The sequence below is a fragment of the Rhinolophus sinicus genome, linkage group LG05 (genome assembly GCF_036562045.2).
Source record: "Rhinolophus sinicus isolate RSC01 linkage group LG05, ASM3656204v1, whole genome shotgun sequence".
Taxonomy (NCBI): Eukaryota; Metazoa; Chordata; class Mammalia; order Chiroptera; family Rhinolophidae; genus Rhinolophus; species Rhinolophus sinicus.
Genome location: NC_133755.1, coordinates 73080506 through 73096460, shown reverse-complemented (window position 1 = coordinate 73096460; position 15955 = coordinate 73080506). Strand labels below are relative to the sequence as shown.

General features: G+C 42.1%; 1 long non-coding RNA gene across 1 annotated transcript in view; it reads left to right on the top strand.

Annotated features, from left to right (window-relative positions):
- LOC141571593 (uncharacterized) overlaps positions 1–14528 on the top strand; it is a 121470-nt gene extending 106942 nt beyond the window's left edge. Inside the window, exon 3 of the long non-coding RNA XR_012496455.1 lies at positions 14494–14528. This is a non-coding gene — a long non-coding RNA (uncharacterized LOC141571593). The remainder of the gene's footprint in view (positions 1–14493) is intronic.
- The last annotated feature ends 1427 nt before the right edge of the window (positions 14529–15955 follow it).

The following is a 15955-nucleotide window of genomic DNA, read 5'->3' as shown; positions in this document are numbered from 1 at the left end:
GAATTTACCTCAGTTATCACACCCCACGCATGAGGAAGCTCTTGTCAGGCGTAGATGCAGGCTACTCCTAGAGGGGGTTGTGTGTTCATTTCTTGGCACTTCCAGCTTTCCATGTGTCAGCAGAATGGGCTGCATCAGCCCTACGAGGCCTCAGGCATAGGATCCTCAGTGATGTGTCATGGAAATTGGGTTGTCATGCACAAAATGGCAAGTGTTGAGAGGATCTATGTGAGGCACCAATAGAATCTGGTACATTTAATTAAACCTATACTAAACTTGTATATCAGGCCTGGAAGCAGCCTAAAATTGATCTCAGAAATGGATTCCATGTGTTCCTGATTTATAATAGATTTGAATTCATAGCCTTGCTACGTTTCTTAGGTGAAAGTTAGAGCACTGATTAAAGAGTGGGATGCCGAGAATATGAATGATGGCGCTGGTAAGATTCAAATCAGTCATATTCTGAATCTCCCAATCTCACTGAGCCCTCTGTGCCAGGGGACGTAGACTCGCTGCCAGTCCCATGAGGCTGATCCTCCCTTGTTGGAAGACTGTGAAGTAGTGGCCAGAATTAGCTCCTTCAGCATGTTAACTCTCCCACCATAATGGACCCATCATGAGGGTCAGATCCCCACATGCTTTGGCGGCTAAGCACACAATCACAACTGGGAGCAGAAGATTCATGTAGTAAAAGATTTGTAAGATTTAAAAATGAATAGTAGTACAAACCTGGAGGAATTACATGTGGGATAGATTCCAAGGACGCAAAACATGATTTTTGACCTTACTGAAAATATCCATATGGGTCAACTTATTAAAGATTCTGTATCTAATGAGCTATCATGTGTACTTGGGAATGGTCTTGTTTGCTTGACTACTGACTAGAAGTTGGAAACACCAATGCATAGAGACAAAAATTACTAAGAGAAACACAGTATCTTCAAAAAGAGCTATAATACCCAGTCTCTGTAGGCCAAAGATGGAGAGGAGAGTTACTGCAACTGGAATGGGCTCCTGATTTCAACAGGGTTGATGGGACTGCAGGGAAGCTGAACTCAAATAGCAACACACATCACTGACAGCAAGGCAGTCCTTATTACCATGATAGCTGCAGAGCTGGGGGGGGGGGCAAGGTGGTAATGAGCACGCTTTGAACCACAGAGATCTTGGGTGCTGAAATCTTTGGGCAGTCCTCTTAGCTTACACTTGATCTGTATAACTAAAGAGCCCTAGGCTTCTCAAAAGAAGATCTGACTTGAGCCATCATGAGGGAGAGTCAAGAACTTCCCAGACTTATCTCAGTGCACAAAGTTCCTTTAATAAATGGGGGGAACCAGAGTACCCATGAGGAAGGATCCTCTGGTAAGGAGACAAGTACACGTGGTAATTTTTTCTCCTCTCCTTCTCAAAAGGGACTTGCAGTAATTTACCAGAAAAAAAGAAAAATGCCAAGAAACTTCTGGAATGGTTGAATCCCGGTTCAGATTCAGGGGACTCAGAAGGTCACTCTGGTCCACTGGTCAGAACAAGACTTCTTAGGAGGGCATCTGGCCTGCTGTGGCTTTATATTCTTATCCAGGTATAGCCTCAGAGGATGGCACTGAAGACAATTTTTTTCATGAAGGAGAATTAGAAGTGGTACATGTTGTCAGTTTTCCTAGAAGGAAAGATGGACTGAAATCAGAATTTATACTGTTTCACAAGCTATGGCTTATTATTTGGCCACATGGACTGGAAAAAGACTAGATAAATTGACAAACAGATCTGGGGAAAATCATACGCACAAACCTCTCAAAATGGGCCTGGAATATGAGAATAATTGTGGCCCAAGTAATTTTTCACTAACGGGTCCCCACTTTGGAGGAGGCTCCTGAGAGTCAGGTCGACAACGAATGTATCTGTTACTACCAATCAGCCTTCTCCCCAGCCATCCCCGTGGTTTCCTGGTGGGGCAGTGGAGAACTAGGTGAATTAAGTGGCCATGGCAACAGGGTTGGGAAGCCAGGCTCAGCAGCATGAGCATCCCTTGAGTGAGGCTGACAACTACTACCAAGGCTGACTGACAGACTATCCAGCATCAGTGACCAACTCTAAGGCCCTGATGCAGCACCAAATCCTGGGGTGGGGGAAAAACAGCCAGGCACTTGGAGGTAGCTAGTGTACACTTGAACTTCTCCATTATGGAGGGGAGAGTTATCCATGCTTACTGGAATAGACATTAATACTGGGTATGGTGCTCCTGCGAGACCAAGAGGGAACTTACCAAATACGTCTTCATGGTAATGGTATCCCACAAAACATTACTTTTGACCAAGGAAATTATTTTACTAGCTTCTTCCCCTTGCCAGGCTCAGTAGGTTCACTGATATTTGAACGGTACTTCATCACCCATATAATGCTGACCATTTGACATGGTGAAATGACTTACTCAGTTATGGCACCAGTAGGAGTCAACTTTTTGAGAAGTTGGAATAGTGTCTTACAGGATGCATTATGTGCTCTTAATCAGTGATCAATAGATCATGTGGTTTCTGCAGAGCTGAAAAACAAGCATCCAGGAACCAACCAGTAGACAGAGCAGACCTCTCACCATTGTACCTAATGACACACCAGCGCATATTTTGTGTCCATTCCCACAACTTTGGCCTCCAATGACTGGTGGTTGTTCTCAACACAAAGGACAGAGCAATGGTCCCATTGAACTGGAAGTTGAGACTGCCCCCATGCTCCACAAATCACTGAGTGAACAGGACAAAAGGAGGGTGACCTGCTGGCTGTGGTGGCTGACCCTGATTATCAGGGGATATATCTTTGCCATGATGCAGTGCAGGCAGGGGTGAGTGTTTCTGGAACTCAGGGATCATCAGCGTGCCTCTGAGTACAGCAAATCCAGTTGACTAAAGCTAATAAAAAATTATAGCAATGCCACATAATGAGACCACAAAGTACTCATATCCTTTGAGAACGAAAGTTTAGGTCACCATACCAGATGGAGGATGCTGGGCAGCTGAGATGCTTTCAAGTACATGCAACTGGAATTGGGAGGAAGATCATAACTACAGTGAAGGCCTTGCTTCTAGTCATTACTGGTGACCTAAAAATAAAAGGCCTTTCAAAGTGAGAGGCAACAAGCATTTATTTGAGATAAAAAAAAAAAAAAATAGCTATTCAAGAATCACTGATTCAGGCAGAAGCCCAAATAGTATTCTGATTAGGAGACAAAGGCAATGAGTATTTATAAGGAGCAGGGGAACAATTAGTTCCAAAAAGGAAGACATTTCTATTGGTACAGATAAATTAACATAGCGATGTTAATTCTAAACAATAATCATCAGCCTGGTAGTCATAATATATGCTTTCGTATTATTTTTACAAACAGTTCTTTGGGATACAATGTTGTTTTAACCCCAGTCCAAAGCTTATTTTGTCCTGTTTTAACATTCTGAGGTTTTAGGCATAAGACCTACAAGGCAGTTCCTCTGGTATGACAGCTCCAGTTCCATTTTAAAGTGGCTCCGTTTATTATTATTATTGTTATTATTATTATATTTTATTTATTTCTTTTTAATAAAATACTGTTACCTATGGTTCTGTTCCTTCTTATTGGATTTCCGTGTTTCCCCGAAAATAAGACCTAGCTGGACCATCAGCTCTTATGCATCTTTTGGAGCAAAAATTAATGTAAGACGTGATCTTATATTATATTAGACATGATATTATGTTATATTATATTTATTATATTATCTTCCTGGTATTATATTATATTATATTATATTATATTATATTATATTATATTATATTATATTATATTATATTTATTAAATAAGACCCAGTCTTATATTATATTAAAATAAGACCGGGTCTTATATTAATTTTTGCTCCAAAAGACGCATTAGAGCTGATGGTCCGGCTAGGTCTTATTTTCGGGGAAACACGGTAAGTGTATATTTTGGTATTGGAACTGTTGTGGCTGCTTACTCATGGGTTGTGAAAGAATTCACTAGTCAGGTAGAAATACAGAAGGAAGATTTATTAAAGTAAGAGGAGGGTCAGGCGGGCACAGTCTGCTGGAGACTACTGCCTCAAATTTTGTTTCATCTGAAGTTTTATATTTTCTAGCCAGAATGTAAATTGCTTCAGCCTATAGTGGAATCTTCTATTGAATTAAGCTTTGTTCATTGGAGTGGGGAAATGTGCGGTTAAAGTGGTAATCAAAACCTTTACATATGTTATGTAGATTTAAGTTGGAACGAGGAGTGGATTCCATACAGATCCAAAAACCTCTCCAAAGTCACTGGGCCAAGCATGTAAGGCCAAAGTAAACAGAAAGATTGAAACTGGTATGCATAGTAAACGTATAATAAACAGACTCATTAAGTTTTGGCGGGAAGGAAGAAAAGAAAGAAAAAGCAGCTTTCAAAAAGTCCCAAGCTAAATTACACTTGTTAAATCTAATTATAAGAGATCCAAATCTCAAAATAGAAGATTTAGTGCCACCATTACAATCTCCCTCTCTTATCAGTAACTAAGTGACCCCACTGTGGGGGATCCCTGAACTAGAGGAGACCGTGAGGACACAAGCCTTGAACAGTCACAGAAATCTGAAAGAGGGCTTTGAAATTCCATATGCCTGGAAAATGAGGTATTTCAGCCAATTTAACAGACATTTCAAGTAACAGGGAGACTCCATCTAATATCAAAGAACAGAGCAGCAGAATTCGTTCTGTAGCTCAGGTCAAGAGAGCTTTTGGGGTCATCCAGAAAGTGATTTAGTTCATGACTCAAATAGGGTAGATATTACCTTCAAAATCCAAAGATACACTCTAAGTGTTGAGTGTTCTTCTTAAGAGCAGGGGAACAAAGTGAAACTCCTTGCTTTTATTTTGCAAGAGATATTCCAATTGACCCCCACATTCTGGAACATCAGAAACTGAGCTGGTAGGTGTCTTTATTTTTATTGTATTATAGTTATCTTTTCTCCTCTATCACATAAGTGTCTGACCAAGGTTTCTAGGAACCTAGCATTTCCCACTCTCAGGGTCCAAATCATGATACTGCTCATGCAGGGGACCAGTGTGATGTCCTGTAGGGTGGCGCAGGCCCCTGAGGTCTGGTTGGGGCATGGAAGGGAGGATGCACATAATTCACTATTAGATCACTACACCTCCTTAGCCTCTGGTGGTCACTGCTGCCACCCCTGGTTCCTCTCTCCTTCCCTGTGATCCTGAAGCCCACTCAATTACCTGCCCCGCCCACAAGCATTCCAGTCCAGTGAGAACAGCCAACACAGATCCTTTAAAATATCCTGGCGCTTCCCTCACCAATCTCTTCCTTAAGACCTGGATGAAGGAGACTTTGAAGAACAAAGCATGGGTGTGTGGGTACAGAACAAACAAGTCCAGCCCAGCATTCCTGACTCCCCAGGTGTTTGATTTCCTGCATTTCCATTAGGGCAAAGAATGCATGGCCTTTTGGTGTCAGTTTCCACTGCCAGCTTTCAGTCCAGCTCTGTACACCGGCCATCCCATCAACTGCTAGATCTCCAGCAAGCTGTGCCCACTGGAGACGGAATGCAGCCTCTTTGGTCAGTGCAACAATAGCATATATTCAGCGTGATCTAAAATTATTTTCCATACTATTTGGTTGAGCATTTTCAAAATGTACTTCCACAAATCCTTTTCCACAAAGATTCTGGATGTGTGAAACGCACATTTCTACCTCTCTTTTTAGACACACTGCCCCTGGAATTTGAATGCTGAAGGGCAGGTTATCTTTCTAGAAGGGCAGGTTCCTGGAGCTGAGAGTCCTGGTTCCTGATCTCCCTGGACCCAATTGCCCAATTCTGTAAGCTGCACAGTATCTGCCATATACAGACCTTTCTAGGGAAGTTAACTAGAATCCTAACAAATACAGATACTGGCACCAGACAGCAAGTGGCCGACCAGAGACTCTCAGAGAAACAAACATGAGTTACTTGCAATTGGACCAAGATGGAAAGAACAGTGAGATTCTTAACCATGGTCTGAGGTGTGAAGCCCGCTCATGTGTCATGTGATGGCAAAACAGCCAATTAGGTGACCATCTGGGGTTTTGGGGGAAGAGTGGTCCATTGAGGGTAAAACCCTGGACAACCAGGAGCTTGTGGTGAAGACCAAGTGAACAGGACTGAGGTTCACCTGAGAAGTTCTCATGAAAGACTCAAAGTCTTAGTTCAAGGAGCAGGAGTAAACTCGGAGTCCTTCTGCTACCATGTTGGAGAATCTCTTACTGTCCACAGAGAGCCAAGTGTGTTCACCACCGTGCCCAGTGCCCACTATAAAAAGAGCATGGGGGGGCCACCTCCATTCGGGAATCCCTCCCACTTGGGAGCTCTGACCCTTTGCTTTCAATAAACTATCCTCTTTTTAAAACTAAAAAAAAAAAAAAAAAAAGAGCATGGAGGCCTTGCTGTTTACCTGCCCATCTTTCACTATCACGAACCTGAGAACAGCGATTTGAGCTCAGCTTGGCCTTGGGGAAAAAACGGACAGGAGAGGGTGGCAGAGGGGGGAGCAACTGAACTGCTAAAATAGTGCATGGAGAAAAAAACAGTAAAGGCTGACAAGGAACCGTAGAATTTTCTCTTTACTCACCCCAAATCTTATCGCTTAGCTTGGGCCACAGTCCCACCCATCTGTGAAGAGGAGAGGATTCTGTGTTGGCTAGCCACCAGAGTCACCAAACGGGGAAGAAAGGAAGTTCCCCAAGGGTGGAGAACATAGTCAGTGACCTCCTCGGGGAACCAGCACTGGGATTTTGCCACAGGTGGCCATCGTGCAAGCGGCACCTGACCCTGAGGTGGCCAATCCCAGGCTTGCTTGGGACCCATAATTAAAATAAAGGAATCATGGCTGATTGTCACTGCGCACTTACTACGTGCCAACATGTCTGCTGTGCCTTATATAAATCATCAGGTTTAATCTTCATAAGATTCTAGGATGTAGGTACATTACGAGTCACAGTTTACACAAGAGCCTTTTGTGATGGAGCAGGGCCGGGCTGCAGACTCCACAAGGCCCCAACCGCACCAGAGGGGAGGTGCCACATTAGCTCAGACAAAGAGACTCATGCTCTCCAGTCTAGAACCTTCACTGGAGCATGCAGGAGAGACAAATATCAGTGGTGAGAAGGGACAAAATGGACATGCAGGTATAACCAGAGAGACAGAGAGAAGCTGGCCTCTGGAGCAATGAATGTAGGCTCTAGAATTGTGTTCTAGTCCACTTACAGCCTTAAATAAGTTGGCCAACAGAAAGAAAAAGAAGCAACATCAACAAAAAACAAAAATAAATCACCTCTAACTGTAGGTGATTTGATAGAAAAGCAAATGGAGGGATCTATCTATTCTTCCTCCCCCAGGAGAGGGACTGAATTTGGTCCCTGACTGCTGACTCTGACAGGCAGCGAGGTAGTCCCAGTGTGGCCCACAGTGGGGCGCTCTAGGCTCCCAGGGGCAGAGAGAGCTCTTTAATAACTTAGCAAGAGCCACTGGGAGGCCACCTGGAGGTGGTACTGACTTCCCTCTGAATGCTTCACTAGTGCAAAACACTGGAGATAGAGGAGCTGGGGTCAAAACACCTGAATGTATCGTTTTAAAACCAGAAACTTTTGGGGGTATAATGTCTTTTATATCATGCACCAATAGTACCCTCTTGAAAATTGGATGATTTCCCCCTTCCTTTCCGTTTGAATTTCTCACAGTGCCCGACATTCCTCTAGGGATAGTCACTCGGGGCTAGTCAGGCATTACAACACAAACACATTTAAAACTCAAATTTTCAGGCTGACATACATCCCATCCAAAAGGCCAGGACAGTAGGCTGTGTTTGTTTGATGAAGGCCCGAGATTTTGTCACCTTACAGGAAAGATCTACATGAAAATGCAGAGTTGAGACAAACAGAACTAGTCTACCTTTTAAAGAAAATTCTGCTATAGGAAATTGAAGGTGCTTGACTGGGTGATGGATGAGGTTTGTGCTTGCTTTTAAACACCTTTTTTTTATTAGAACAGTAAAGCAAGTTTATCAAATAGAGGCAAAAATCAGTACTAATTCCATTGTTGTAATACAATTTAAAACTGTTTCACTGCATTAATTGATTTCAAGTATTTTTTCAAGAGGTGTCAGAAATCCACAAGAAATAAAAAGTTGATATTTGGACTATTTTATGGATTTAATAACATTTTGAGCTGCTTTGTACATAAATGACATTATTTTTATTTTAAGCCTTTGTTGTAATAAATTGACCATTATATTGAATTTTAGCCAGAAAATACTTAAAACATACTAAGTGGCATCCATTAGATTTAAGTAGTATAGATAAATTAGAATCTAATGGCATTGATCTAATGGCATAAATAAAAAAAATTACTACAAAATGTTACACACTATGGCATACAAAACATCTTTGTTGTTGATAGTGCAAGCCACAGGAAAACATATCCAAACATTGCAGCAAAAAGAGTTAAGAAATCCTTTGGTGTTCCTTTGTTCTCAGGCATAGGTAGGTATACACTTTGTACGTAGTTGCATAAGACTGTTCTACTTTTCTCCATGCTCCAGGAGAGCTGAACATATTTCCATGTTGTTATTTGATAGTCATCATTATTTTAATCCCAGCTCTAACATTCTAAGGCTTGGAAAAGACTTTAGTTCACTATATTCCCGGTAGTAATTTGGGCATAGTTTGATGGGAGAAGAGTTCCCAAAACTTACTCCAAATGAACTTTAGAGTCTTACTGTAGAGGGATTTTGTTGCACTGAGTATATGTAATTTTGCTCTAGAGAGCCAGAAGACAAAGAGAAGGATGAATCTCATAAGGAATTTTAAGCAGATGCTAAGCAAGCTCATACCTCATGAGATATAGGTGAACCTTAAAGGGCATGTTAGGTTTAGAAAATGAATAAGCAAGTGGCTTGTGAAATATGGGCAGAATTTATAAATGTGTCAAATACAGATGACCAGTTAGTAACAGGTAAGATGTGAGTAGGATGAGTACGAGATATTGGCTCATTGTCGGACCCCTGCTCCAACCCCATCTCTAGTCTTTGTAATTACACCTTCAGTGGGGAAGTCTGCTGAAGAGGGAGACACGGGACATGTGAATGTTCCATGGGTCAGGATTTGGGATGTCTGGGCTGTTCCTCCCCCTGCATGCTGCCCTCCCGGTTACCCCACCCACCAACTCCTGCCCTTGCTTCTCGAACTGTGTTTAAATGCACTTAATAAACTATGTGCTTCTTGCATTTTAATTTGGTCTGTGAGTCTTTTTGTTTTTGATGCTAGCTGGGAGAGTGTGGAGGCCCTCATTGCATCAAAGTAATAATTTCCCACAGGATAGGTCTTTCAAAGATGTTGTATCCTGGAGACAATTTTCATTTCCCTAAACTTTTACTTCCCTAGTTTTCCCAGTAAAGCTCAGACTTTAAGAATTTACTTTTTCTTGTATGGCTACAAGTTGGAACTTCAACTAAAGATGTACCAAATTATTTTTCAATGCCTAAGAGTCACAGCATTTAAAAAACAGTCTATCTTATTTAATTTTATTTTTCTGTGCACAAAATTCCCCACAATGACTTTAAGAAAAAGATGTGTGTACTTGGCACACTTGCACATCTGTTTTTCATTTGAATCCATATATGCATAACATTTCTTTTACACTTAGCACTGGCTTCTGAAGGTGCCCTTCAAGTCTGCACATACTAGATTTCAGCTCTTTACAGAATGCCCACGGTAATGACAAGGAATAAGAACGTGGCTATCTTTGCATAAGTAATGGTGGATTTCCAAAAGGCCGTGTGTTTATTGCCAGGAACTTCCATTGACCCTAGTTCCCTCCCCCCCAGATCCTACTCAAAATTCGTCAAAGTTTCTTCTCTTTTGTGGACGGTGAGTAAGCCCTGTGGATGTAGGGCCACTTGTCCTGAAGGCGAGGTCAATCATTCCTCCCCACCTCCACCCTAACCAGGTGGTTAGGGCAGCAGTGATCATCTGGGGCAATTTTGCACCCCAAGGGACATCTGACAATGTCTGGAAATATTTTTATTTGTTAGAACTGGAGGGAAGGGTGCTACTTGGATCTACTGGATAGTGGTTAGGAATGCTACTAAACATCCTGCAATGCAGAGAATAGTCCTCAGTACCAAAATCATCCACCCACGATGCCAGCTGAGAGACCCTGTGTAGTTTAGAGTACTAAACTAAACTATTTAGAGTAGTGTTTTTTGAACTTAAAGTTGCAACCTATTAGTGGATTATGAAGTCTCCATTGACAAAACAGAGAATAGACAAGACCAGAGTGTATCACCTGTCATGTGTAACTTTGCATTATATGAGTGTACCTTTCATGCATATTTATGTACAGTGAGTTGCATTGTAAAATGTATATTTTACTGCTGGTTGCAATTTTAAAAAGTTTGAAAGTCACCGGTGTATAGAACCTATCAACACATTTCAGTCTGTCCTTCCAACTCTCCAGCATGATTCTGCCCTATGTTGGCATAGCTGTAGCCAGATCACAGGCGTGACCCAAAAGAGAAACTGGCAGCTGCCCTGTTGCCCCAGGTGGGAGTCCAAGCTAGTGCCACAGGCTTCTCACTCTCTGGTCAGACCACCCTGGCCCAGGGTTCAGCCTTTCCCCTCATTCCACCCCACATCTCCTGCTTCCAAGTCTCCACGAGCTTTGTCTTGACATATGCCCCTGCCTGATGAGCCACTCGCCGCCCTATCTGGTCGATTGCTACTTAATCTTTGAAGACACACCTCATCGTACTCCATGCCATGTGAGTTCATGGTCTCCCATCTCTGTTGTCTTCACAGTATTTTGTTCACTCCTTTGTTATAACAGTCCCTGTCTTTTTTTTCACGGTTGCTCAATTGTGAGCTCACTGGGGGCAGTAACGGTGTCTTCCCTACCTTCCTGCCTTTGGAACCTGGAAGGGTGCCTTACACATATATAAGGTGCTCAGAAGATACTTGTTGAATAAATTTATTAATGGAGATGGTCACTTAAAGTGTTCACATTGCTAATTATTTTATAAACTTAATTTTTGTGTGTGAGAAAAAAGCCTTCTCAAGCTATATGCTGGATTTTCACTTAATGTGAATTTTCCTTCTGTTTTTAAATTTGTTAAGTCTATTCTTTTCTCATAATTTAACAAATACTTGCCTATTGAAGATACATTGGATAGAACAGAAAGATGTAAGAAGCCCTCCTTCCAAAGAAGTTACATAACTATTACATTTAGTTACGTAATCTAATTTATATCTTGTCTATATATCTATGTATCTATATTGTAGATATAGATACATAGATAACAAAAACCCACTATCCATTGGCAGGACTTATCTTAAGCCTCAAGGCTTCCTTCACATAATGAATTTGGTTGGATTTAATATGGATCTAGTTACAGAGCCATAAGCTCAATGGGCATCCTGAAGTCATTACCGTTGCTGCTACTGAATGCATCACTTACATTTCCTTCCTGTTTTCCATGCTTGGCAAGTGTTGATGGGCCCGTTTATCTTGCAGCGCTGAGCAGCGCCCCTCAAATTCCAATTACGATGCAATCCGGGTCTGGGGCAGGCGGGGCTCTGCTGCCCCCATGTGTTCCAGCGCAGAACTGCAGGAGGCAGAACGCTCTGTCAACCGGCTCAGGTCCAAGAGGTCCGCGTTAATGTTGCTGGTTGTTGAGCCCAAGGACCAAATACGAGATCATGATAGTCACGGCTTGTAGACTCTGTTAAAAGTCTAAAGAAAGTTGGAAGTTCTCTTCTGAGATGAAATAGCTTCAGTGGGTCAAGTTTCAAAAATCCCTCTTAGAATTAGTGTGGACTGCCTGCCTACCTGCATTTCCTAAACAGCAGTCTTACAAATGTGGTTTGGTATTTTAAGACAAAATGTCTGAAGTCTGCCAATCAATGTTATGTATATCAGTGTATTCTGGATTGCAGTGGGCCAGAGGAAAAGAAGATGTGAAATTAACCCCTGTTGACAGGAGCTGGGCCTGTTTTAGTTGGACTGCCTATATTTCTGGTTTGTCTATGAGTGAATCTGGATGGATTGGTACTAAGGTTTTGAGATAGACATTGATCATGTCTTCCATCTGACTGAAATGCTCTTCTCCACTCATCAAAGCCTGTATTTCTTCAAGACCAAGTTCCCCTGTGAAGCATTTTCCTGCTTGTCAGTGAGTGGCCAACACGTGGCTCGTACTGCTGTGTGCTCCCCTGCTCTGTGTGGTCAGTGACACCTTCTCTCACAGTTCCTGAGGCAGAGTGCTGCCTTACTGACCTGTTTCCAGGACTTGGCTGAGTACCTAAAACCAGTGCTCAGTGAGACTAAATGTGGGTTCCCAGATGCCATTTTTACATGGCAGCTGTAAAAATTTTCCAGTTCATTTTAAATTATTTTAATGGATTTTGGAGTAGACTTGGAACGCAGGTAGGAATTGCAGAGAGAAATGTCTTAATGATTAAAGAAAGGTAGCTTGCATTAGCACAGTTGCATTGAGTGTCATCTGTAGTCCTGCTAGCTTTCAAACCATGAGGGGAGGACGCTTCAGAGTAGAGTCAGCCTCAGGTCATGAAGGGCTGTGCTCACCAAGTCCAGCCTCCACTCAGCCTCACCTGAAGGACACACTCAGCCCTTCCTTCAAGGCTGTTTCTTTGGGACACTGTGTCTAGGTTTGTTTTCACTTTTACCTGTGATCCCAAACAAGCCACTGAAGCCTGTTGAGTCCCCACAACCTCAGCTGCAAAATGAGGGGTGGCCTGGATGATCTTCGAGGCCTCACCCAACACAAATATTCTGGATCATAATTGGAGATGATAAGACAGGAGGGAGCCTGAGGTGAACTGAAAGCAATGTCACAGATGGGAGTAGAATGTTTCTGTCACCTCTCTGAAAGGCTATAAAAATGGGCAGGGGACCTTTAGAAGTCCCTTCACCCCAGGAGGTTTTAGATGTTGACTGTTGGAGGCATCTCAAGAGATAGGAGATCCATAGAGGATGCTCTTGGCAAGCTGGCCCCTCAGTAAACATTCAGCTGTGTGCACACACTGGGCAGGCCCTCAGAACACCACACATGGAGAAATGCCAGAGTGTATGCAATTGAAATGGCCTCACCCTGGTGCTGTCTTCACTCCATACAGCTGTGTTCATTGTCGGATAATTTGTCACGTCATCCCTTGCATGATGTAAGCACATCTGTATAAATCTGCTACATACCAGCAGGAGACTGACCACTATTAGGTTCTAGTGAAGAAATGCCGAAGCCTTATTTGGAGTCCACTGCTGTCTTTCGTTCACGGTACCACTGTCCCATTGCACAGTGAGGAAGCCAGGCCCTGGAGATCTTGAATGGAGTAGCACTGAAATAATTAAAAGGTTACATTTTAAATGAGAACTATAATGAGCCCTACTTCTGTTGGCTGTTCACATCTACCATGCTCTTGGTATATAAGAAATTGAGAGTAATAAACAGGCAAGGACAGGTCATATCATAAATGGTGAAATGGCATCTCAGTGGTCATCAGTGCAGGCAGGTACTATTTCAGACCTCTTCTCATTTGTTCAACAGAGGTCTATCCTGGTAGCTACTTCCTCTTTAAAATGCTTTCTTCCTCACTTCTGTGACAGTACAGTTTTCTCTTGTCATTCTTTTTTTTTTTTTTAATTTTATTTTATTAAATTTATTGGGGTGACAATTGTTAGTAAAATTACATAGATTTCAGGTGTACAATTCTGTATTACATCATCTATAAATCCCATTGTGTGTTCATCACCCAGAGTCAGTTCTCCTTCCATCACCATATATTCGATCCCCTTTACCCTCATCTCCCACCCCCCACCCCCACCCCCCTTACCCTCTGGCAACCACTAAACTATTGTCTGTGTCTATGAGTTTCTGTTTCTCATTCTTGACTGAAGACTTTTCCTGTGATCATTCCCAGCTAAAATTACAAGTATTATTGTCTATGTCCAATTGCCACTACTCTAGCTGAGGCCACTGACATCCTTCACTGTACTTATGGGCATGGCCTCCCAGCCATCAAGCGGCCCCATCCCCAGTCTCTCCTCACACTGCAGAGAAAGCGATCATTGCTGAGGGCAATTTCAGAGGAGGTCTCTTCTTGGCCTCACGCCTTCGATGCCTCCTAGTTGTTTGCCATCAGGATGAACCCACACACGTTTTGATAACTAGCTCATGCAGACTTTCATGGACTTTTTGAAAAAGGAGTTGAAAAAGATGAATTACTTTATCTTTTTAGTAAGAAAGTCTCATGGATAGAATTCAGGGGCCCCTGTTGAAGAGAATGGCACAGTCACAAGAGTTACCACCATCTTTTGAGTATCGACCATGGTTCAGGAGCTTTAATGTGTAGTATTTCATTTATTTTTCACAAAAATGCTATGAGGCCTATCTCATATTATATTTCATCTCCACTTTACAGGTGAAGAAATGCAAGTTCAGGAAGGACCGAGTGAAGTGAGTAAAGTCGTACAGGTAAAAGGTGGCAGAGGTGGGATTTGAACTCAGACTGAGTGAGCATCTAGAGTCTCCAGCTTTCACCACCCACGATTCTGTGAGGCACGTGGGATTGTTGCTGGGCAGTTAGCAAATTAGAATTTTAATAACTTGGGAGATAAATTTAGCTTCTTAAATGGAAAGGTTTTCTTCTTTCTTTCTTTCTTTCTTTCCTTCCTTCCTTCCTTCCTTCCTTCCTTCCTTCCTTCCTTCCTTCCTTCCTTCCTTCCTTCCTTCCTTCCTTCCTTCCTTCCTTCCTTCCTTCCTTCCTTTCTTTCTTTCTTTCTTTCTTATATAATGAAGGAAAGAAAATTTTCTTAACAAATTTAGTATGAGTCATCCTAAATGGAGAAGTCACCAAGACAGTGACTAAGCAGGAAAGCATATCTTTATTTTTAAGTTACATAAAATAAACAGAAAGAATGATGGCTTCCACTTTTTATGCTGTATGGTGAGGACAAGAGCCTGTCAATGCCATTTTCTGCTCTGAAATTCCGTGGATTTCTGATGGCTTGCTGTAAAGTGAACTGCTTGCTGTAAAGTAAAATCTTTGATTTTCTAAGGCAAATGCCTGCAAAATTAGAAAAGCAAGCTTTTAGTTTTAACATAAATACTTTAAGCTTTAAGTATAAATGTGCTTGTTTAAATAAATATACACATCTGTACTAGACTTATTGGGGTGATCATTTCACAAGTTATATAAATGCCTAATCATTATGTTGTGCACCTGAAACTAATATAATATTGTATGTCAACTGTAATTAAAAAATAAAACATATATATATTTAAAAAATTAATGAGTATACTCATCTGCTATAGAAAAAAAAAAACACCTAGTCAGAATACCAACCATGTTATTTTCAGTGTAACAATGCCATCCTCTGCTGTGGTTTGTGTTTTGGTCAACTACTGCAGTATAACAAACCAACCCAATGCTTAGTGGCCTCGAAAAACAAGAACAACAACATATATTTACTCATGAATCTGCAGTTTGAGAAGAGCTTATAAGGGGATGTGTATCTCTGCTTTACTCGGAGCTGAGGCACTGTGAGAGCTGTTGGCTAAGACCTTAGCTGGCTGGAGCGTGTGGTCTTACCATGTGGCTTGAGGCTCTTATGACTTGGGGGATGGGTTCTAAGGGATGAGAGAGAGACAAAGAGAGAGAGCCAGGTGGAAGACCTATCCCTTTTTATGACCTTATCCCCCAAATGTGAAATCCTGTGGTGTCACTTCTGTCATGTCCTATTCATCAATACAGTCACAAAGGCCCACCCAAGACCAAAACAAGGCGGTAGACCTAGAGATGGAGGAGCGTCATCTCTTTGAGGAAAGAGATTTTGTCTACCTTTCCGCTGTTGTGCACAGTGCATGGCACATAGCAGGTCCTA